This window comes from Toxorhynchites rutilus, chromosome 3, assembly GCF_029784135.1.
Source record: "Toxorhynchites rutilus septentrionalis strain SRP chromosome 3, ASM2978413v1, whole genome shotgun sequence".
Taxonomy (NCBI): domain Eukaryota; kingdom Metazoa; phylum Arthropoda; class Insecta; order Diptera; family Culicidae; genus Toxorhynchites; species Toxorhynchites rutilus.
Window position 1 is genome coordinate 259001618 of NC_073746.1, and position 23338 is coordinate 259024955.

General features: G+C 38.9%; 2 protein-coding genes across 5 annotated transcripts in view; one reads left to right on the forward strand and one right to left on the reverse strand.

Annotated features, from left to right (window-relative positions):
* The window catches only part of LOC129780067 (connectin-like), a 710069-nt gene that overhangs the window by 281363 nt on the left and 405368 nt on the right, over window positions 1-23338 (forward strand). The gene's annotated exons all lie outside the window — the stretch shown is intronic.
* Window positions 1-23338, reverse strand: part of LOC129780066 (connectin-like) — a 317103-nt gene that overhangs the window by 275557 nt on the left and 18208 nt on the right. The window lies entirely within an intron of this gene.

The window sequence follows — 23338 nt, forward strand, 5'->3', positions numbered from 1 at the left end:
GTGAGCACATGTCAACAAGTTGCTTGCGGCTAACCGCAGCTCTCGGAGGCCAATACAAGCTGACAATACAGAGGTCTTTTCCTCTGATGTTTGCATGACAAGCAACAGCTTCAATCCCTCCAATAGGTGGAAGGTCAATTCGAAAAAATGAGTGGTACTTATTGATCCCCAATAGCACCCCTCCGTATCTGTCATCACGGTCCAAGCGTATAATATTAAAATCGTGGAAAGAGAGATCATCTCGCGAAGAAAGCCAAGTTTCGGACAGAGCAAAAACATCACAATTGAACTTATGAATTAAAAATTTGAATGTATCCAATTTAGGGATAAGACTACGACAATTCCACTGTAAAACAGTGATATCTCCGACCTCTCTATTTGAATTAGACATCAAGAGAGATAATCATTGCAAGGAGGGGCCATGTTTGCATCAATTGTTGCAAAATTGTCTTTAATACTGGAAGCATTGATATGACAATGGTTCTGATGGAGTCGGAAACATTAAAGCATGTGAAGATTTGAGCCACAAGGTCAGTCAACTTTATAAATCCCGATTGGGAAGTTGAACTTGACGGTAAAATAGGGACAGTTGGGGTTTTTGATGTTCCTTCGAGTGCTGGGTCGTTCGAAGGTGAATTATTCCCACGGAAGCCAGGAGGAACCTGATTTTGCTTGTCCGCTGCACTCGATTTTTTAGGCATGCTAACAGAGGGTATAACCGGAGGGGCTTGTACACACAAAGGTAATGACATAACAGCGTCTGGATAAAGCACTCAAAATTTTTCGTATTCTCTCAAGGAAGTACGGCGAGTGCTTTTCCGGCCTCACTGAACGGATAGCTTCGACAGAGCTAAGACTATCCGTTACAATGTAATAGTGTTCAACAGGTCGTGAGGCGACGCTGTCCAGCGCCCAATGAATTGCTGCCAATTCAGCAATATACACTGAGCAAGGATTCTGAAGACTGTGTGAGGTGCTAAAAAATTCGTTGAACACTCCAAATCCTGTGGACTCGTTTATAGTGGACCCATCAGTAAAGTACATATTATCGCAATTGATACCCCCATACTTTGAATCGAAGATCGTTGGAGCGATCCTCGATCGTTGGTAATCTGAATATCCATGGATATCTTGCTTCATGGACAGATCAAAATGCACAGAGGAATTGATGTAGTCAGGGAAACAAACACGGTTGGGAATATACGAAGAAGGATCAACCTGCATGGAGATGAATTCATGATATGAACTCATGAATCCGGAGTGAAAATTTAGCTCGATCAGCTGCTCAAAATTTCCGATCACCAATGGGTTCATGACCTTACACCGGATGAAGAACCGAAGAGATAATAAATTGAAGCGATCTTTTAGTGGGAGTAGGCCTGCCAAAACCTCGAGACTCATGGTATGCGTTGAGGGCATACATCCCAACGCGATACGGAGACAAAGATACTGAATTCGCTCGAGTTTAATGAGGTGTGTTTTGGCAGCTGATTGAAAGCAGAAACTGCCATACTCCATCACTGAGAGAATAGTTGTTCGATACAACATTATAAGATCTTCGGGATGGGCTCCCCACCAGGTGCCGGTAATTGTACGGAGAAAGTTTATTCTTTGTTGACATTTTTTACTCAGATACCTAATATGGGCCCCCCAAGTACATTTGGAGTCGAACCAGACCCCAAGATACTTGAATGACATAGCATGAGTGATCGGTTTACCCAAAAGTTGAAGCTTTGGTTTTGCTGGTCTATGCTTCCTAGAAAAAACCACCATCTCTGTTTTCTCCGTGGAGAATTCGATCCCTAGCCCAATGGCCCAGGTTGAAAAATTGTTCAAAGTATCTTGTAAGGGTCCTTGCAGGTCGGATTCGTTTGATCCTACGACAGACACCACTCCATCATCTGCAAGTTGTCTTAGGCTGCAATTTTGTGTAAGGCAATTGTCGATGTCGCTTACATAGAAGTTGTACAAAAGGGGGCTTAAACATGAGCCCTGGGGGAGTCCCATGTAAGAGACCCGACTTACTGCCGAATCTCCGTGAGAAAAGTTCAAATGCTTCTCACAAAGCAAGTTATATAACATATTATTCAATAGAGGCGGAAGACCCCGAGAGTGTAATTTGTCTGACAAAACCTCTATTGAAACAGAATCAAAGGCCCCCTTTATGTCCAAGAATACTGAAGCCATTTGTTTTTTTCCGGCGTAAGCCATTTGAATTTCTGAAGAAAGCAACGCAAGACAATCATTCGTCCCCTTGCCCCTGCGGAACCCATATTGTGTATCTGAGAGTAGGCCATTCGTTTCAACCCATCGATCAAGGCGAAACAAGATCATTTTCTCCAACAATTTCCGTATACAAGACAGCATTGCTATTGGGCGGTACGAATTGAAGTCGGACGCGGGTTTTCCGGGTTTTTGAATAGCTATAACTCGTACTTGTCTCCAATCATCTGGAACAATATTATTCTCCAGAAACCGATTGAATAAATTCAACAAGCGATGTTTCGCCACATCAGGGAGGTTTTTCAGCAAGTTGAACTTAATTCTATCCGATCCCGGAGCAGAATTGTTACATGAAAGGAGAGCAAGAGAGAATTCTACCATCGAAAACTCGGAATCAAGATCGCACCTATCTTGTGGTATATCTCGAACAATTTTTTGCACAGGAGCGGAATCAGGACAAACCTTCCGTGCAAAATTAAAAATCCATCGATGTGAATATTCTTCGCTTTCATTCGTTGAAGAGCGATTTCTCATGTTTCGAGCAACTTTCCATAATTTTTTCATTGACGTTTCTCGTGACAAACCTCCCACGAAATTTCGCCAATAAGCACGTTTTTTCCCTTTGATTAAGTTTTTAAATTGATCTTCAAGGGCTAAATACGTTTGAAAATTTTCAGGGGTTCCACGTTTCCGAAAAGCTTTAAATGCATTCGATTTTTCTACATAAAGCTTGGAACATTGGCTATCCCACCATAGATTGGGAGGCCTTCGGGAAATGGTGGAACCTGGGATGGGTTTCGTTTGAGCGCGAACCGCGCTGTCATAGATCAAACGAGAAAGGAAGTTATACTCCTCCAATGGAGGTAAACCATCTCTGGAATTGATGGCTAGAGCAATCGCGTCCGCATATTTTTTCCAGTCAATGTGTCTTGTGAGGTCATATGCCATGTTTATAGATTCAGAAGAATTCGACCCAATGGTGATGGAAATTTTGATTGGCAAGTGATCACTACCGTTGGGGTCCTGGATTACATTCCACTTGCAATCTAACGATAGTGAATTCGAGCAAAGCGAGAGGTCAAGAGCACTTGGGTTAGCAGGAGGTTTAGGTACACGTGTTGTTTCCCCAGTGTTCAAAAGTGTCATATTGAAGCTGTTACAAAGATCATATATCAACAGTGAACGATTGTCGTCGTACTGTTCCCCCCAGGCAGTTCCGTGAGAGTTGAAGTCTCCCAAGATCAATCGTGGCTCAGGAAGGAGTGAGCACATGTCAACAAGTTGCTTGCGGCTAACCGCAGCTCTCGGAGGCCAATACAAGCTGACAATACAGAGGTCTTTTCCTCTGATGTTTGCATGACAAGCAACAGCTTCAATCCCTCCAATAGGTGGAAGGTCAATTCGAAAAAATGAGTGGTACTTATTGATCCCCAATAGCACCCCTCCGTATCTGTCATCACGGTCCAAGCGTATAATATTAAAATCGTGGAAAGAGAGATCATCTCGCGAAGAAAGCCAAGTTTCGGACAGAGCAAAAACATCACAATTGAACTTATGAATTAAAAATTTGAATGTATCCAATTTAGGGATAAGACTACGACAATTCCACTGTAAAACAGTGATATCTCCGACCTCTCTATTTGAATTAGACATCAAGAGAGATAATCATTGCAAGGAGGGGCCATGTTTGCATCAATTGTTGCAAAATTGTCTTTAATACTGGAAGCATTGATATGACAATGGTTCTGATGGAGTCGGAAACATTAAAGCATGTGAAGATTTGAGCCACAAGGTCAGTCAACTTTATAAATCCCGATTGGGAAGTTGAACTTGACGGTAAAATAGGGACAGTTGGGGTTTTTGATGTTCCTTCGAGTGCTGGGTCGTTCGAAGGTGAATTATTCCCACGGAAGCCAGGAGGAACCTGATTTTGCTTGTCCGCTGCACTCGATTTTTTAGGCATGCTAACAGAGGGTATAACCGGAGGGGCTTGTACTTGAACTTTGGGAGTGGTCACATTTTTGCGCCGGGGATTCCCTTGGAAGATGTACGGTGTGGCCTCGTTAGCTGTATCCGCTTCCATTTCGTCAACTGGCAGCGAAGCGAAGACATTGTTTGCGGTTAAAGGTTGTTGCTGTTGGGCCAATGGAGAAGCGCCCTTTAAAATTTCCGCAAAAGTGCGCTTCGAGCGTTCCTTTAAAGAACGCTTCTGCTTCTCCCAGCGACTCTTGTAAGTTTCACAAGCCGAGAGCACGTGCGGAGTTCCTCCGCAATATGGACACTTTTGCTCAATCGCACTGCAGGATTTGTCCACATGTTGCTCTCCGCAAGTGGCACAGCGCTCCTTGTTGGCGCAGTAAGCTGCTGTGTGACCAACTGACTTGCATTTCAGGCAAGTCATGGGCTTTGGCACGAAGAGTCGCAGCGGTAGCCTCAATTTGTCCACCATAACGTAGTCAGGGAGGGCGGAGCCAGCAAAAGTGACTCTAAACGAGTCGGACGGCGTAAATTTCGATTCTTTCCCTTCCTGGGAGACTTTGCCGAGTTGTCGGCATTCTAAGATTTTAACCTTAATCAAAGGCAGCTTTTTAAATCTGCCATCTCCTTCCATAATTGATTTGCACGTCAGACCCGTTTCGGTTATCACCCCCGAGATTTCTACGTCATGGGAAGGCACGTAGACACGATATTCCAGGGTAAACCTCTGGTCGACGACAATACCGTTTGCGTCTTTCCAATCAGCTACGACAACACGCAGTTTGGTCGGTCTAACCTTCGAAATTTCTGTCACGGAGGAGTATCTTGCCAGATCTTTCATGATCTGAATAACATTAAGTGCTTTTCCGTTTGGCTTAGGCCTGAAGAAAACAACCCACGGACCAGTTCCAGGTGCATCTTCAGGATAGACCTTGACACGTGGAGAGAAGACTACAGGACGAGAAGGAGATGACGAGGATTGAAGGGGATCGGAGACAACAGGATGGGGAGGCGAAATCTGAGCTGTTGTAGGAGCGAGGGGGGTTGGAGAGGAGGTATTTGCAGGTTTTTTAGAGGGGGGCTTGCTAGAGTTAGCAGACTCGTCCCCGGACGAAACATCCTCTGATGTAGGAACGCGTTTAAGTGTCTTCGCTGTTCCTTTATTAGAACTTTTTTCAACCAGAGGGGAGTCATCATCAGAGATCTCCATATCTGGAGATCCTCCCCCTCCTTCTGCCATTCTGTAATTGGTACTTATATTCTAATAATTTGTTTTTAATAATAATAATAATTAAAAAAAAAATTAAAAAAAAAATAAATCTTATATCTTATTTATTTCTATTCACCACAATGCACCCCAGTGCTGATGAACTGGCAACCGCTGCTTGCTTCTCAATCGGAGCGCTTGAGCGCTCGGCACTATCACACACCACTAAGAAGTGATGCTCTCCTTCACACTGCTGTAAGTTAGCAGCGAATCGCGCTGGTATTGTGTGCGTGCAACTGACCACCGATGTCCGACTTCGACTGCGATGGCGACAAATCGGCGATAACTGAAAGCCGGCTGGCCTTGCCAGGCTTTGACGATTCAGCCTTTCTTACCAATTCCGAGTTCACACTGCGTTCCACGATATCTCGAACAATTCGAAAACGCGCGAAAAAAGCACACCCGGGCGACAAAAAAAATAATAACAGCCAACGGTAACCGAAAACAATGCTTCAACGGAGACGCTCACAGCACACGACCGGTTACTCGAAGCTTATGCCGAAGAATGTTTACATCAATTGATAGGAAAGATTTCTACGCATCTATTGCAATTAATAACATGTTTTTTTTCCTGAGATAAGCAATTTCATAACTGTAAAATGTCAAGCGCTATATAAACGCCTTAACGCCCCTTTTTGATCGGCCCAATTTGCGGTTTCCCCAACACAGCAATCAAAATCAAGGTGCCTGGGGAGATTGGCCATGCAAATACATGCAAGTTGGGGAAACTTTTGGTCCCACTGAAATGTGTTCACTAACACAGCCATCGAAACCAAGGTGGATTTCATTACACGGCGTTCGTTCGAATTCTTTACTTACACAGCGAATATGTTGAATTCAAATGTATTCGAAAATTGTTCCATTCAAGCAATAATTCAATCAATGCAAACAAATGATTAGTAAGCCAACGGTAGTCCCACGTCAATTATATCATAGATATAACCCACTCATTTTTATTTACAAATGTCACAAAGGAATGGTTTGGTCATAATCGTAGTTGTGACAGGTGTCCTGATTTTTAACTCCAACCAGAATACCTACACAGATCGCGCACCGTGTGGACCAGTGAGAGTCGGCCTTTTATATTTTTCAAACTAATTCATTATCGACACGTTTCTCTGAGCGAGGGAGTCAATTCTTCACATAGGTAATCCGTTTCATAGATTTGTCCGAAGGCAAGTGTCAGGTCAGGGAATGTTTTATAGATACTTTAAACACTTTCTCCGTCGTGTCTCAGAATCAGCTGATAATATTCTGTAAAAGCTGAAAGAAGATTATATTGACTATCGTGGCCTGTGCGGCCCATATTTTGAATCTCGTCGTAGTACACGCAAGCAGTATTACACCTACAATAATAACGTTTTTTTTGTAATTGCACAAGAAATGTTCAAATATTTCAGCAGATCAACTTCGCGTTGGAATGTATCTATTGAGTATATAGGAGTACCGTTGAAAGGGGATTCCGATACATGATTGTCGTCAAAACGGCAAGCGGTATTAGCGTTGAAAAGATCTATTTGTTCTGTCTTTTTTGTAAACACTGATTTAACAGATTCGACCAAAAATAACAGTACTACCTTGTACGTAGCTGAAATTTTACTTTACCAAACAGATTTCGAATTCCTTTGTTTTATGGAACTGTGGGAAAGAATCCTCAATAGTATGGACAAAGTGAATGAATCGTTACAATCAGAAGGTATGACCTTAGACGTAGCAAGTAAACTTCTTAAAGTCTTGCGATCATCATTCGAGGAGATGAAGAAGGAAGCATCTAATCATGCCATTCAGTACGCAAAAGAAAAGTGTATTCAACTCGATATCCCTGAAAATTTTGAAGCTAAACGACCTCGATAACCGACAAAAATTTAAAACTCCACAGCACAGTATTTTTCAGCCGTTGATACAAAAGAACTTGTCAGAGGCGGGAGTGTTCAAGACGCAGATGAAGAATCTATTCACTGAACTGTACTCTTCGACACCTTTAGGCATCTTGAACATTATTCTCAGATATTCTTTCGAAGGAATTTGTTCAATCATCGAGACGGCGCGAATTTTCCTGACGCTTCCAGTTACAGTGGCATCGTGCGAACGCAGCTTCAGCAAGGTTAAATTGATTAAAAATTAACTACGTTCTAAAATGAATCAAGACCTATTGAGTCGGTCTTGATTGGCAATTCTTTCGATCGAGAAAGAATCGGTAGTAGACCTTGATTTAAATGCAGTTGTGGATCATTTTGCTTCAGCTAAAGCGCACAAGGCAAAGATTTGATTATAGAATAAGCAAAGCTGGCAATGATATTTCTAACCCTCTAAATACGAATCAACTGCTCAAAGTGAACATTGGTATAAGTAAGTAGTGTTCTCAAAATAAAACAATCTCAAAACTAGTGATACAATCGGAAAAAGCGGTATTTTTTTGGGCACCATTTTCATAGTTTGCCGGGGCGCTGTCACCCTCATTACGCCGCTGCAGAAAACTATCGGAAGATCTTGCCTCATATCGTTGTAGAATGGAGACAGCTTTCGAGTAAATTGTTCTAGTAGTTGTTCATCCGCCAGAATAATTTTTTTTGGGCGAATAAAATCAAACAGCCTCACGACCGCATCGATCCTTCTAAACCTTCGTACATTGCCTCCTGTGCTTCGTCCTGCAATGATCAGGAAGCTGCTTCTTAAATCTGACGCGTTTCTTAGGTAGATATATCAAGCTTGATGCAATTGGATGTCGTTTGCTTAGGAACTCATCTTTCAATTTCTGGTGGTTTTCATTCAAGCAAAGTTTCAGGACCTTAAGCTTTACAACAACTCTGTTCATAGTCACTCCTTTTTCCTGCAGATAAAATTTAGTATGAAACGAGTTGAAACCATATTTCCATTAATTTTGCGACCACAATTTCTGAGGCGTGAGCTGGTGCGTTGTAGTGATGGAAAAGGACCTTTTCTGTGAGCCAATCGTGGACGTTTTTCATGCAGCTCGGTTTCCAAACAGTTCAACGACGATGAATTATATACAATTATAATAGTTTTATTATTCTACGTATAGCCGCCAGCATTCACACGTTGAGCCCCGCGTCGGTCACAAGGGACCGACAATGCACTTTTTGTTAGAAAACCGTTGATAGTTGGGACTGACAGATACAATGGTAAACCGTTGATCAGATTGCTTTTTTGATCTCTGGGGTGCAGTGATGTATCAATGTTTCATTCACAGTGGCGAAACGATGCTCGAAGGCCTGTGAATTCTCCTGGAACAGCTGCAAACCGTCTTTGCAACATTTCACACAATTTAGATTTTGGTCAAGCGTGAGCAACCACGGCAACCAACTTTCAGACATATGTTTATGATATAAGGTTACAGCATAGCCCTCTCTCTAGTGTGACTCAAAGAAACTTTTAATTCAATCAATTCGATCACTACTTTAAAATCCCCCTGATTTGACCTACCTAAATATCTGTCCAATACCGTTACTACAACAAGTTTCCCAGGAATTCAATCTGGCCCAAGTGAAGTTCAGATTTTATTTATCGCGACGTTTCCGGAGACGTATGTCGGAAGTCGTACTGTACTTGTGAACACATCCACCCACACCGATGCCTGGCATACAAAAGTGCTCTCGCTGGTACTCGCCATCATCCTCAGTGCGAACAAGGAAGAGAAAAAGCCCGAACGCGTTCAAATGAGACCGAAAGCGATGAAAGTGGGCGACAAAAAGGTGACTAATGGAATGACGGAACCGCCAGCCGACAAACAAGAAAAGCACACCGGAGAAATTTTTCATGCGAATGCTTGATGTTCACGAGCTTTCTACTCTTTCCAGATGAACGCGTCCGGAGAAAACTAACGTGTTAAAAGCATTTCATTATGCGTTGTTCTGCGATGAGATGTTTGGTAGGGGAGAATGATGAAACGATTACGAGTAAAAAGTATTTTCGCAAATTTTTGAAATTAGCATTGAGTGACGCGCGCTACTCTGTATCCTTCGAGCAGTCGTTTCAGGAATGACCTCTAAAGATGAAGTGGTTTGAATATGAATTGTGCATATTAATGTGCTACGTTTTATAGCAGGATTTTAGAAGCCATGCTGTAAAATTATAAATTAAATGATATTACTGTTCGGCGGAGATAACAACATTCATTCGATTCACAGAAAGATACTTGATTTTGTTTCTAGGCCATCGCCAATTCCAGTCAGGCACTCGATGCTACTTCATCTTCACCGGCCGGGAATCGAACGTGAGCTAAATTTCTGCTCGTGTATCTTATAGCTCGCTCCCCGAGCTCCCCGTTTGATCCCCCCGCTAAACTCATCCCGACAATCCTCCAAGAGATAATCCGCTGAAATTGCTTCCAGAGAAGTGCAGATAAATGAAAAAATTTTGCCATTCTACAACTGCAAATAAATATTTTCCTTCCGCCCCAACCTGAAGAATGCAAACGGGGCCTCCTTTTATTGGCCTTTGCGCTTCGATCGACCGCCGAGATAAGCGATATATTTTCCGTCCGCCAATATGGGGTAATAGTTCGAACTAGGCGAGAAAAGATTTCCCTGCTGCCAAGCGAAAGAGGGAATTCTTCGGTTTCCATGCAACAGCAGCCACATAGATGATCGAAGCGATTTGGAGCATTATCAGTCGGGAAGGCAAACATCACACGATGCGGGCGAAGCAATATTGTGGGAATCGACGGGGGAAAATGGAATGTATGTGCCTGGGGTGGAACATGTGAAAGTGATGAACTGTTTTCCGCTCTGCTCTACTCCATGGAAATGTGAATAGGGTAATAATGAGCGCTAGTAATTGGACTGGAGCAATGCTGCAGCACTTGTGCAATGAAAGAGTCCGTTTAAATATGTGAATCACGGGAATCCTGGGAGCACTGCCGTTGTTGTGTGAACGGAAAATGCGAGAAAAATCGTCTTATGCGGAATTTTCCAGCTTTCTTCCTTGCAGCCAAGTTTGCGAAGATAACTAGAAATACGAGCTACACAACTAACCACTTGGATGATGGAAAATACGGCTTCCTTCGTCAAATACTCTAAAGCACTAGCAGACAGGTATATGCCAGGATTGTATGAAGTAAGACTTATAGGGTTTTTTTTTCCTCAAAAGAAGTGGATGCAATTAATTGGGAACGCAATTGCAGTGATGCAATGCTGTAGCTTATTCTTAACATTACTAGACATGCAACTAACGATCTTCCAAAGCCTAGACTCCGGTCAGGAGATGCATTCAGTTGTAAAGAAAAAACGCTGTTTTATCTTACCTTTGCAGTGCATTCAATTCAATGATAAAACGACAAGGGCCGGAATGATTGAATGAGTTAGTCGAATTCCAGACATTCAGAGATAGTTTTTTTTCATTTCAAGTTGCATTTTTTTATGAAAATGTTTTTGTTGAGAACCATCGCAATTACAGAATCCAGTTTCAATTAGCTCAACTTGTCGCAATTTTAATCACATTTATTAGGTTTTAACTTCACACCAATACTAAAATCATCATGAACTGTTATATCTGAACAAGAAATTAAAACCAGTCCTTATCAATAGATAGGCTGGCCAAACGTACCGTTTCAAACGGGATAGTACCGTTTTTTCGACACTATTTGATTGTCCCGTCATTTATCAACTTGCACCGTATTTTGAATATAAAAATATTTCTTTGTCATTATTCTCAATAACACAATGCTGCAAAAATCTAACTTTTTTCCTAGAGTTCTAATTATGGTTTTTCATGGGCATATATTTGTTCTTTGACACCCACCTTCTATCTTTCTTAATTTCGCTGCAATATCGATATAAACAATTCCTGGTGAAGAACTAAATTTTTTTTTTTTTTTTTTTTTTTTTTTTATATCTGTATTATAGTGATTTTCAACTTATTTGGCTGGTTCGTCACTTTTACTTCCATTTTTGGAAGAATGTCGGGAGTGAGAATTGAACTCGTGACCTTCAGCGTGAGAGGCATGGATGTTACCACTACGCCAGATCGCCTCCTCCAATCTAAATTATCAAAAATCACGATTTGTACTCCACTGTACTTATAATAATAGCCAATTATATTTCACCTTAACGTAAAAAAAAAATCAAAATAGAAAAACTCGTGCCACGCTATGAAAAATGCCTCGAACGTTACGGCGATTATGTAGAAAAATTGATTCTGAGGCACTGAAACTTATTTTTTGAACGACCCTCGTAATATCAGATTATTTTCAGACACAATTATTATGCAAGATTTTTCATCCACTTGCAAATAACATGTTTCTCAGTTACATGGAATAAATATTTGATACAGAAAATATGATAGAATGAACACAGCCCTAAATCGGTCAATTCCTTTTTCGAGTTTTGCTCTTATCAACACATTCCGCGATCCATTTTTATTTATATGGATAGAAGACGATATGGGAATGCGTTTTATCACATTAAAACCCATTTCCACTTTCGAACGAAAATCAATTTCGTTACCGCAAACATCAAATGGACTAACAACGCTCGTCAATATTTAATTGTAGAACACATGCGAATTTAATTTTTAGAATTTTCCCATTTTCCTTCAGAGTTTTCCAAAAATATTCAATTGTCATTTTTGGTTAAATATGTGCATTTTTTATGGGACCCCCTCTGCTTTCCAGAGGAGGAAGGGGTGTCATTCTGTTTATTGTCTATTCATCAACAGGCTGTGAAGGCCCCAATGATGTTACTTATATTTAATCATGAATGTTACACTACATAAGGTCATCACATAGAAAAATCGTCACATAGTAAAACTAACATCGAAACTAAAAACCTATGGTAAATTAAACTAGTTTAGAAAAAAAAGAGCTAAACCTCCGGCGAAGAAGCGTTCGGGATAAATGGAAGTCGTACAGCATTGTCACTCTGTTGAATAATCTTTGCAAACCACTAAATCCACCAAACATGCTGTAGTTCGTACGTTGTGTACGTTGTGTGTCGAAATGTCATGAATTTTTGAAAAAAAAAACACATTTTTGGATAAAATGGGAAAAAATATTTTTTGAACCACCGGACAAGATGAAAAACAATTTCTCAAAAAACTGCAAAAAAACTCTCTGGTTTCTGGATATCTAATGTAAAAACCTCAACTTTCAAAAAAAAATATGACAAAAATATAGCGCCCTCTAGTCCAAGGTCATGTAAACAGTAAAAAAACAAATATAAATCATAATTACGAAAACAAAATCCAATTTTTCGCAAGTGTAACATTTTTTCGAGAAACACTAGTAAATTGACTTTAACTTGATATGTCGGTTACCTGAATCGATTGAGTTGTTCAAAAGTAATGAATTTAAAAAAAAAAGTCATTTTGGAAAAAAAAGCGGAGAAGGTTGTTTTTTTCGACCATGGGAACCAAAATGACCAAAATGCCCAAAATGGAAATGGGAACCCTGATGAAAAAATGTAAAAAAAAACGCGGGTCTAATGTTTTGCAAAAAAAAAAAAACAAAACTGCCACATTTCACGAAAATCGGAGAACCACTATATCGGTTTTAAATGAAATGGCAACATATACAATCGAGTCAGTATATAATCTGTATATAATCGAGTCCCACCTGTTTTACTAGTCTTTTTTTTCCAAAACATATAGGGCCTGATTTTCGAATACACTTCACAATGGAAACGAAACAAACGGCACGCCATTGAACTACGTTTTACGAGTTAGTGAAGTGTCGAAGGTAATAATGAGTTTTCAGGCAGAATGAGCACTTTTCAAATAAAAAATCATTAATGAAAATTAACTTCTTCGTATCAAACTGGTATTCAATGTGAGTGGAAAACTTGGTTTTCTTCATGTGATATGATAATCTCACACAAAAATTTCATCTGAAGATAATTTGATATTATAATGATAAGTTTAGTGGGAAACTAATCTCGTATCCAGATGTCGACACTGTACAGTTGTCATCGCGAATACGTTTCATTCCGTTTCCACCGTGAAGTGTATTTGAGAATCAGGTCCATATTTTTATCAAGGCACATATGGCGTTAGCCTGACGGGGCCGGGAGTTCAATATTTAGACAGTTTTTCTTATTATCTAAATATGTTAGTAATATGTAACCGATTACTCGCGGTCGGCTCGAGGTTAGCATTACAAGTGTTCTCGTAATTGCGATGTTGCTGTCTCCAATGCTCTGTACGTGTTCCCGACAGGGGATACTTCCTACTGGGATGCAGCTGACTATTAATCTGCAACGCCCCCTAGTCTGTACCCCATATCTAGCGAGGTGCGTCTTCTCGACTCGAGGAATCCAGGATAGAATGGTCACTAGCCGGCGCAATCATTAGCTCGTGTAGAGTTGTCATGAGTGGTACAATACTCAGCTCTTGTCGGATGATCAGTGGACTGCACAACCTTCGGCCCGTGTGTATAACTAGTTGGTTCGATCCTTTTTTTTTCTTTCATAGTAAGAAGAACAAGTTCCTGGTCCGGTAAAAGCAATCGCCGAAAAATGGACAGCATTGACCAAAAGAAGAAGAATTATGTTCTATCAGGATAAAGTTCACAGTGTTTATCATTTAAGACTATAATCCCCACCTAGATTAGAATAATTTTCAACCTCATTTGCGGTATTACGAAAGCATAACGACAAAAACTTTTAGCTCGATAAGAACATATTAGCACACGATGTTCATAGAGTTCCCCCATCTAGACGTTTCGTTTACGACGAAGACTTCGTCCATTTGGCGTCGGGGCTTTTGAAACTTATTCAAATTACTCGTAGCCCGTTTTTCGCTTCCACCAAAACATCGTTGTATATTTTTCACTTTCCGATTGAAACTTTTTCACCCGATGGGAGCGACGGATGTATGACGATACCAAAAAAAAAACAAAAACCCCTGAAAACTTTTCCCATTGTATGAAATGCATTTGTGCTAGACGATTTCAGTGCCGTTATTGCGGAAGGTCAGGTAACTCGATTTCGGTCCCTCCAAACGAGCCATTTTACTTTTGATTAACACCCAACCACTCCGATTCCGATTGCGATATTGGCATTTGGAAAAATTCAGCTGGATTTTTTTTTGATACTCAATTTGATACTCCAAGAAGTAATCAAATGAATTCTAGATGTAATAATTCATCATTACTCTATCACAATTGAAAAAAAAAGTTGAACTGGAAAGAAAGAGGAAAAACTTTATTTTCGAGTACTAGAAATAATTCCCATTTTGGCCCACTTTACGTTATTCTTCCCCGATAATCGGCCAATTTCCCCGCGGCAGCTTGAAGATATATCAAAAAGTTGCGCTCGTTTCAGACGCCAGTGTGGAGCACAGAGCAGCGTCCACTGACTGCACCAGCAATCTGACGCCGAGTGCGACAAATGGGGCCTTCCCCTTGCTCAAAAATGCCGCTGGCTCCGGAATCGGAAAACCTATGTGTGCACTCTGATGTGCGAATCAGAAGCTTTATTCCGCTCGGGGCAACCGAGAAAAGTTAGTCCAATCGGTCACACCGAGGCTATTTTAGTGGCAGATCTAGCAGAGACGGGGAATATACAACTTTCGAGCAATTTTCCATTTTTGCTTGATAAAGAGCAGGAAAGCAGTCACGTACAGAAAGGGGCGATAATTAAATGTCACTTTTCGTGTTCGGTAAAACGTTCTGAAAATAATTAAATGTTCTAGCTTAGATTGAGCCACTGTTGTGGATATCAAGCTATACAGTTTTGTATTTTTTCTGTTTTTTTTGTTCAAATTAGAAATATTTTCCACTCTTATCCATGTATGAAAAGCGAATCTGAGGAATCAGTTGGCGCTCAAATGCAGTGTATAGAAAATTTTGTCATCTATGCCGTTTTGTTGTGCCATGAACATGTGTCGTACGTGTTTGATTGATAAAACTGTATAAAACGAGCCTTACCTCTCGGTAAACCCAAAGTTAATTTTTAGCATATGTTATGGCATCCCGATTTATTACATTAAATGAGCTGAAAAAAAAACAAAAAAAAGTTCTACTCCCCAATACATGAATATCATTTCTATAATATTTATGCCAGAGTCAATATGAGTGAGCGAAACAGGGGACACATTTGAATGAAAGCATATGAAAGCTTTTCGTATAGTTTGCCAAATACACAGCCCAGACAGAGAAAGATATATTCTCGTTAATGTTCTTATTTATCCTCTTAGAAAACACTTTCCAACTTCATTTTATGATGAGGTGTAATATTATCACGCTTCTTTATAACAGCACTGGCAGCTATATGGATAGCGTGATCGTGTGAAATAGCTTTGCATTCCATCCGGCTTTGGTTCGATCCCCATTGACATCGTATGAATTATTTTTGGCACAATACCAAATGAAATCAGAAAAAAATGACTCTCCAGCAAACGAAATGGCATCATTTCTGCCAAAGATGAAATAGTTTCTGCCAACGTTAGTTTGGGTGTAGACGAGCTAAATGAACGTAACATTTGAAGTATGTTGTGTTCAGAACATTTTGCTCAACGCCTATTTGCAGAGTGTGTGCACTGTGCAATGCTTGGGTCTATTTAATTTTGAAAAGATTTTTATTGGAATACAGCCGATATATAATTATATTTTGAACAATACATGAAAATATAAAGAATTGAAAATCACATAACCACGTAACTTGTGTCCGGACTATACGCTAAGGTACGCCATTAGAGGGAAAGAGAACTCAAGAAAGTCGCAATATTGCTGGTTCATTATATCGCTTGCTGATCCTACAGATAGTGACAGCTGCTGTAGAAAGTCAACCACCTACATTGAAGACGATCACTTTTACAGTTGCATCTAATAACAAGGCATGTTTTCCCTTAACAAGTAATTGAAGTTCCACTGCTGTTTACTTTCCCTGTCAGGGCTACGCGGTTTTGTGATTTACAGATGCTTCCGTCATCATGTCTACCGATCGTCACATCAAGGTACTCAAGCTGCGACAAAAAAAACCTACTGGCATCGTTCAACGCTATCCGCCAATTCGTAGAAGATTACGACGATGATAGAGATGAAGTACCGAAAGTACTGGAGTGCATCATCAAGCTCTGGGTCGACTTCAACGCCGTGCAGACGGGCTCGACAAAGAAATTCTTGACGAGGAGCTGAAATTACGTACGGAATTCGAAACGGCGTACTTTCGAGTAAAGGGCTTTCTTCTAGCCAACAATGTATCCTATCTACTGCAGGTACCGAGTTCTCCTTCAGGTGGTTACGTCCTTCCGTCGTCATCGCACGTGCGTTTGCCTGGCGTGAAGTTTCCCATATTTAAATGTTATGTTATGAGAATTTAAATTATTTGTTATGAGAATTTAAATTATTTTTGCATGACAAAAACATTGATTTAATAACAGAAAAATAATTTCCTCAAATTATATTTTATACCTGTTGTCGCACTTAATGCGAAACTTCCATTGGAATCCTTTTGTTTATCCAATTTCATGATCAACGCGAATCAAACAATTAATTGAAGTTCCCCTCGATTTTATTTGACGTTTTGCATGCCGGACCAGTTAAAACGCGAATGTCGATAACTGGTCTTCCCTTTTCGCCCAGTTAGCAAATGTTTACTGTATTTGCAATGTGGATTCTCCCAGGAATCTTTGTTTTGAAATACATTTTTGTGGGAACCAAAATACCTCCGACTTATATGTATTTGCAAAGCGGATTCCCACAGGTTCATTGATTTTGAAGTCTGTGTTTGGGAAACCGTAAATCGGGCCAATCAAAACGAGGCAGTTAGGGCGTTCAGATAACGGTTAACATTTTACAGTTATTCAATTGTTTATCTTATTAAAAATAACATTTTATTAAATGCGAAAGATGCATAGAAATATTCTCTATCAATTGATGCAAACGTCTTTCCGATCCAGTGAGAAATGTTCGAGTTATAAGCATTCGAAATCTTTCATTTTTTCCTGCATGTTCTGTGTTTAGGTTTTCATTTTACCCCCCATACATTCCGGTTAGACGTAGTCCCACGTCAAAAAACTGGAAGATTTTAGGGTTTAACTATTTGACTGAATCGTGGAAAAACAACTGGATGAATCCAGTTCAAACTGAAACATTGACAGCGCTGTGCATGAGAATATTACACCACATTACAAACTTTGGTGCATTCCGGCCTCTTTTAGTGCTTTCCTCATCCTCCTCTCAAGGTCCTCTAGGTCAGTTTTGCTCTACTTGACTACACCATAATTGAAGGACAGCCGGGGAACCGCGAATGTGTTCGAAAATTATATCATGATAAGCGTTGTTAGTCCATTCGATGTTTGCGCCAACGAAATTGATCTTTGTTTGAAGGTGGAAATGGATTTTCATGCGGAATAACGCATTCCTCTCTATATAAACAAAAAAGGAAGCCCAAATGTGTTGCTAATCGCAAAATCCGAAGAAGAGTCGTCTTCATTTTGTTGTATTTTTTGTATTCTGCCCATAGAACAATGTTATGATGAGAAAAAGTTTAGAAATATGTTCTGAAATATTCATATCAAAACAATAATTTTGGGCGGGACGAAATTCACCGGGTCAGCTAGTATTATTTATTATTATTATTATTTTTTCTTCTAAATATTTTTTTTATACGAGGGTCGTTAAAAAATAAGTTTCAGTGCCTCAGAAATCTCGGAAAAATAAAGTTAGGACAAAAAACAAGGTGATTTTCGTAATCTACGTTTTATTTTCTATTTTTCTAAGTAAACGCCGTAACGTTCGTGGCATTTTTCATAGCGTGGCACGAGTTTTTTTTCTATTCCGAGCGCAAAGTGCATAGCGTCCAACTTTTTGAAGTACGATGTAACTGTATCACGGATTTCTTCAGTGTTATCGAATCGTTGATCGCCGAACGCCTGTTTCATCACCGTTCTATTGTGAAGTTTTGGACCGATTAAGAACCGCGATTAAGAACAAAAGGCCAGGTTTATTGACGAAAGGAGTGCTCCTCATCCACGATAATGCGCGGCCCCATTTTGCTCGCGTAACTCAAGAGCAATTGAAAGAAAATTCAAATGGACTGTGTTCGAGCATCCTCCTTACTCCCCAGACCTCGCCCCTAGCGACTATCACTTATTCCCGGTGATATAAATAGCCCTTAAAATTTCCTACAAGTTTTCCATACATCGGACGATGGGCACATTTACATGGAAAAAGTTTTTCGAACATCAATTTTTTTTTGAGATAATTACTTCCTAATTCGTAACATTCTTATGTATAAATAATACATGCTCTGCTAACTTTTCTCTATTTAGAAACATGTCAAGAACATGTCAAACGTGAGAATTTACACACAAAAATGTTACGAGCAAAACATTATTTTTTCATGAGTCTTCATACAAAAATGACTTATATTCCAAAAACTATAAAAGATAGAAAGTTGATGTCTTTGACAAAGGTTTATATTTTAACAGGGGCTAAAACTTTATCGAATACACTATATCGCTATCATGACTTTAAACAAAGTTAGGATAAGTTGTATTTTTTTCAAAGAAAACATGAAAAAGTTGTTGCTCGAAAAACTTTCTCCCTGTAAAAGTGCCCATCTTCCGATATATGGACGACTTGTTGGAAAATGTAAGGGCCATTCATATATATATAATTTTAATTATTTTTTTAAAATTTTTTAAATAACTTTTTTGCCAGCGAAATTTTTTTCCAAAAAAAATTTGGTATTTTTTGTGAAGATTTAAACAATTTCCTACATTTCGTCTTTTGACATGAATTTTGCAGGTATCATAGTTTTGAAATTATAATTTTTTGTAAAGAATTAAGAAAAAAAAATTAAATCGTTGTGTGGAAAACTCTTTCCCTCTAGTAGTAGTATTTTTCATCCGATGTATAGGTGACTACTTGATAGTACATACTATCATACATATTTTTAGAATTTTCAATACCGTTTGTCTCATGTTCCGAACACTTGAGCTTTGATGGCCATTAAATAGTGTCTCATTACTCAATTGTACTCTTTCACGAAATTAATTTGATTTTCAGATACAATAGAGCCTTCTTTTTCATTTGACTACAATTAAATTGATTTACATATACATATTCATAGTGAAAAACTAAAAATATGCTTGATCGCTTTTGTCTCAAATTCCGAACAGCAAAGATGCAGTTTTTTTTTAAATCATAACTTTTCACTACTGGACCGATTCATATGATCGATATATCAATTTAAAGTCAATTAGCTAATCTTGGAAAAATGTTATTCTCGTAAAAAAAATTATTGATTGTATTTGGTTCTTATAGTTTACAAGATTTCGGGACCAAGGGCGCTATATCGGTATCGATAACTGTAAATGATGTTAAAATGAAGTCTATAACCCAAAGAATGTCAGGCTGTTGAATATTAAATTATTTATAACATTAAAGTTCAGTAAATTAACATTTAAAAATGAAGTGTTCGCAATTTGGATCATGCGTAGAAACTTTACTCATATTCCGAACACTAATTTGAATGAAGATTTCTGCATAAAATATAATTTTATTACATCCATTTATTGTAGATTCTTACGATTTCTACACCCAAAGTTAATTTTTAGCACATTTTCTGGCATCCCGATTTATTACATTAAATGAGCTGAAAGATTACATAAAATTTTCTACTCCCCAATACATGTATATCATTTGTATAATATATATGCTAGATCCAATATGAGGGAGCGAAACAGGAGACACATTTAAATGAAAGCTTTTCGTATAGTTTGCCAAATACACGGCCCAGACAGAGAAAGATATATTCTCATTCATGTTCTTCTTTATCGTCTTAGAAAACACCTTCCAACTTCATTTTATGATGAGGTGTAATATTATCACGCTACTTTATAATAGCGCTGGCAGCTATATGGATAGCGTGGTCGTGTAAAGTAACTTCGCATTCCTGCCGGCCTTGGTTCGATCCCCATTGTCGTAGTATGGACTTTATTTTTGCACAACCCCAAATGAAAAGAGAAAAGAAAACAGAAAGAGATGTCTGCTCGCATACATACAAACCATTTTTAAGCTTCAAATTAGCTCATTATTTGCGCATTTGACTCTCATGACCAGGAAATGGCATCTTTTCTGCCAAAGATGGCATGTTTTCTGCCAACGCTAGTTTGGGTGTAGTCCTTAACATGAAAACTACAAACAAAATAGTTGTAAAAGCTACAAAAATTGAACAATTAACGATGCTTGTTTTTTACAGAATTTGCTAACGCAAACATTTTAGCGTCGGTTTTGTCTGTCTCTTTTTTGCAAATGTATAAAATATTATAAATTATAGGCTGTATCGATACCTGTAAATGATGTTCAAATAAAGGCTATAACTCAAAGAATTTCTGGGTTTTGATTATTCAATTATTTATAACATTTAAGTTCAGCAAATTCACATTTGAAAATGAAGTGTTTGGAATTTGAATCATTCGTAGAAACTTGATTCATATTCCTAACACTACTTAAATATTACTTTTAATGAAGATTTCTGCATAAAATATCATTTTACCCGTTTATTGTAGGTTCATACATTCTCTAGCACTTAACATGAAAACAACAAACAAAATAGTTGGAACAACTACAAAAGCTAAAAAATGAACTATGCTTGTTTTTTACGGAATTTGCTAACGTAAACATTTTATCGTTGGTTTTGACTGCCACTTTTTCGCAAATGTCTAATATTATAAATTATAGGCTGTATCGATACCTGTGAATGATGACAAAATGAAGCCTATACCTCAAAGAGTGTCTGTGTTTTCATTGTTCAATTATTTATGACATAACATTTTAGTAAATTTACATTTAAAAATGAAGTGTTCGGAATTTGAGACTGTTGGGAATATGAGACAAAACGGTACAATCGTTTTTTTAAATAAACTTTGTTTAATGAAAAGATAAACAATTTTACACATTTCTTTTCTGTTTTACATTTTTCAAAGAAGACTAGCTTATTAGCTTCAATTTGAAAAAAAAGTATGATAAAATAAAAAATGCGAGTCTAATATTTTGCGGTAAGGAATAAAACTACCGAATTTAGCGAAAATATGAGAACCACTATATCGGTTTGGCATGGAATGGCTGACTTGCTATTTAATATGCTTTGATTTTTTTTTTTATTTTCTCTGATTCAAACTGAATCGAATCATCGAACGATGTGAACAATTTTTCGCATCTTTGTACGAGTTTAAACCGATCAATTGCTATTGGTAGTGTTTAGTATAGTTTACATCGTTTCTTAGCTCATAATAGACCATACTCTTCTGGCACCAGTAAAACATAATCATTCTGCAAAAACGATTCGGTCCGTCGTCATCAACAGTGCCTAGGATAATAAAGATTTTTAAATTGGATATGATTTTATTCTCAAATATTGGCTTAGTAGTATCATCTATCAGAAAACGCATCCTGATTTTCAGATGGAATGTTCTTGTTCCTATTCCACCGCTATTTCGACATGGAACGATAAAACAATTTTTCCTATCTGTACTCAATCAGACACAATTGATTGGTGTGTCGAGCGCAAAAGCCCTGCAGTGACTAGCCTGCCCTAATCTAGTTACAAAATCACCGCCGAACTGGGAAATCCGCAAACTTCAACACGTGTCGGCAGTGATGATCCATTCTACGCCTGACCTGTGTTGGCCGTGGGTTGAACATACCGTCGGCACTAACTAGCGCACACCGAAACGTTTGTGTGCTTGTCAGGTCAGCGTGAAAGGAAGCAAAACTACGAGGAACATTTTTCCGGTACAGCAACGATCAAAAAGAGGTGTAGTTCACAGGTGATGATTTTTCTCTCTCCCGGGCATACTCGACAAAGGACGAACACAAGCGGCAAAAGTAACTGAATGCCCGCCTGAAATGTTGATGCTTGGGTGTGTGCCTAAGTGGGGAAAGACGGAAACTTTCAGCTGAAATCGTCGGCATTGTTCCATATCATAGAGGCGATGGCGCTAAATGAAACCAACATAAAATAGGGGAACTTTTTATAGTGCGGTAGGTTCATTAAAAGCTTGGAAAAGGATGGTTCGTTTAAATTTTTCGCCCGGCTTAGCATATCATTCCGGTTTCTGTGTGGACTCTGGCTGTTTGCGTCGGTCCATTATTTCATCAGGTTCGATCGATCACATTAGGAGGGAAGTTATTATTATCGGCCTATATTGGTATATTTATCATGCTAGGAAGTTTATCAAAATTTGGATCCATTTTTTTGGACGTTACTTTGCAGCTTTCTCAACGAGATCGACAGGTCACCGATAGGAAAGTTTTTGCCAGTGACTTGCAAATTCGGACTTTATTTATTGACCGATAGAGAAAGAGGCGAGTCTGGTCGACGTCAGTGAATTACATTAGTCGGGCCGAAATGACGCATTCAATATTAACAGACGCTTGGAGAGTTTCCCCTATTTCCGATGAGGCTGATTGGGGGGAAGTGATTAATTTTTAAAACTCTTCTGCCCTCTCAATTGGGCTTCTGGGAATGAAGCAGAATTAATTATTTAGCTGTGTTCCTTGGGAATTTTATAATAGCTATGTACGGAATCGAGGCTTCATAGGTAAGATACAACTTTCGAACGGCGAAGGAAATTGTAAAATATTTGGTTTCGTACGATGAGTAAAAATACTTGTTAACTATGGAAGGGAGAACACAAATGAGACGCTTTTATTCATGAAAGATTTAGTTTCAACAATATTTGTTTCTGAGGTAATGTACTGGATTGATCATCTCAGAAGCTTTTGTAGAGAAGTTCCAGTGAATCCATTAGCCACAATATACAATGATTATCTTTGCTTGTCCCGCGTTCAATAGAATCTGGAATCCTCTACATAATCCATTGACAATTGAAACCTATTCTCGCCTCATGTGAACTGAATGAAAAGCTGAAACCCAATTTGCTGAAACACATCAACTCGTAATGTAT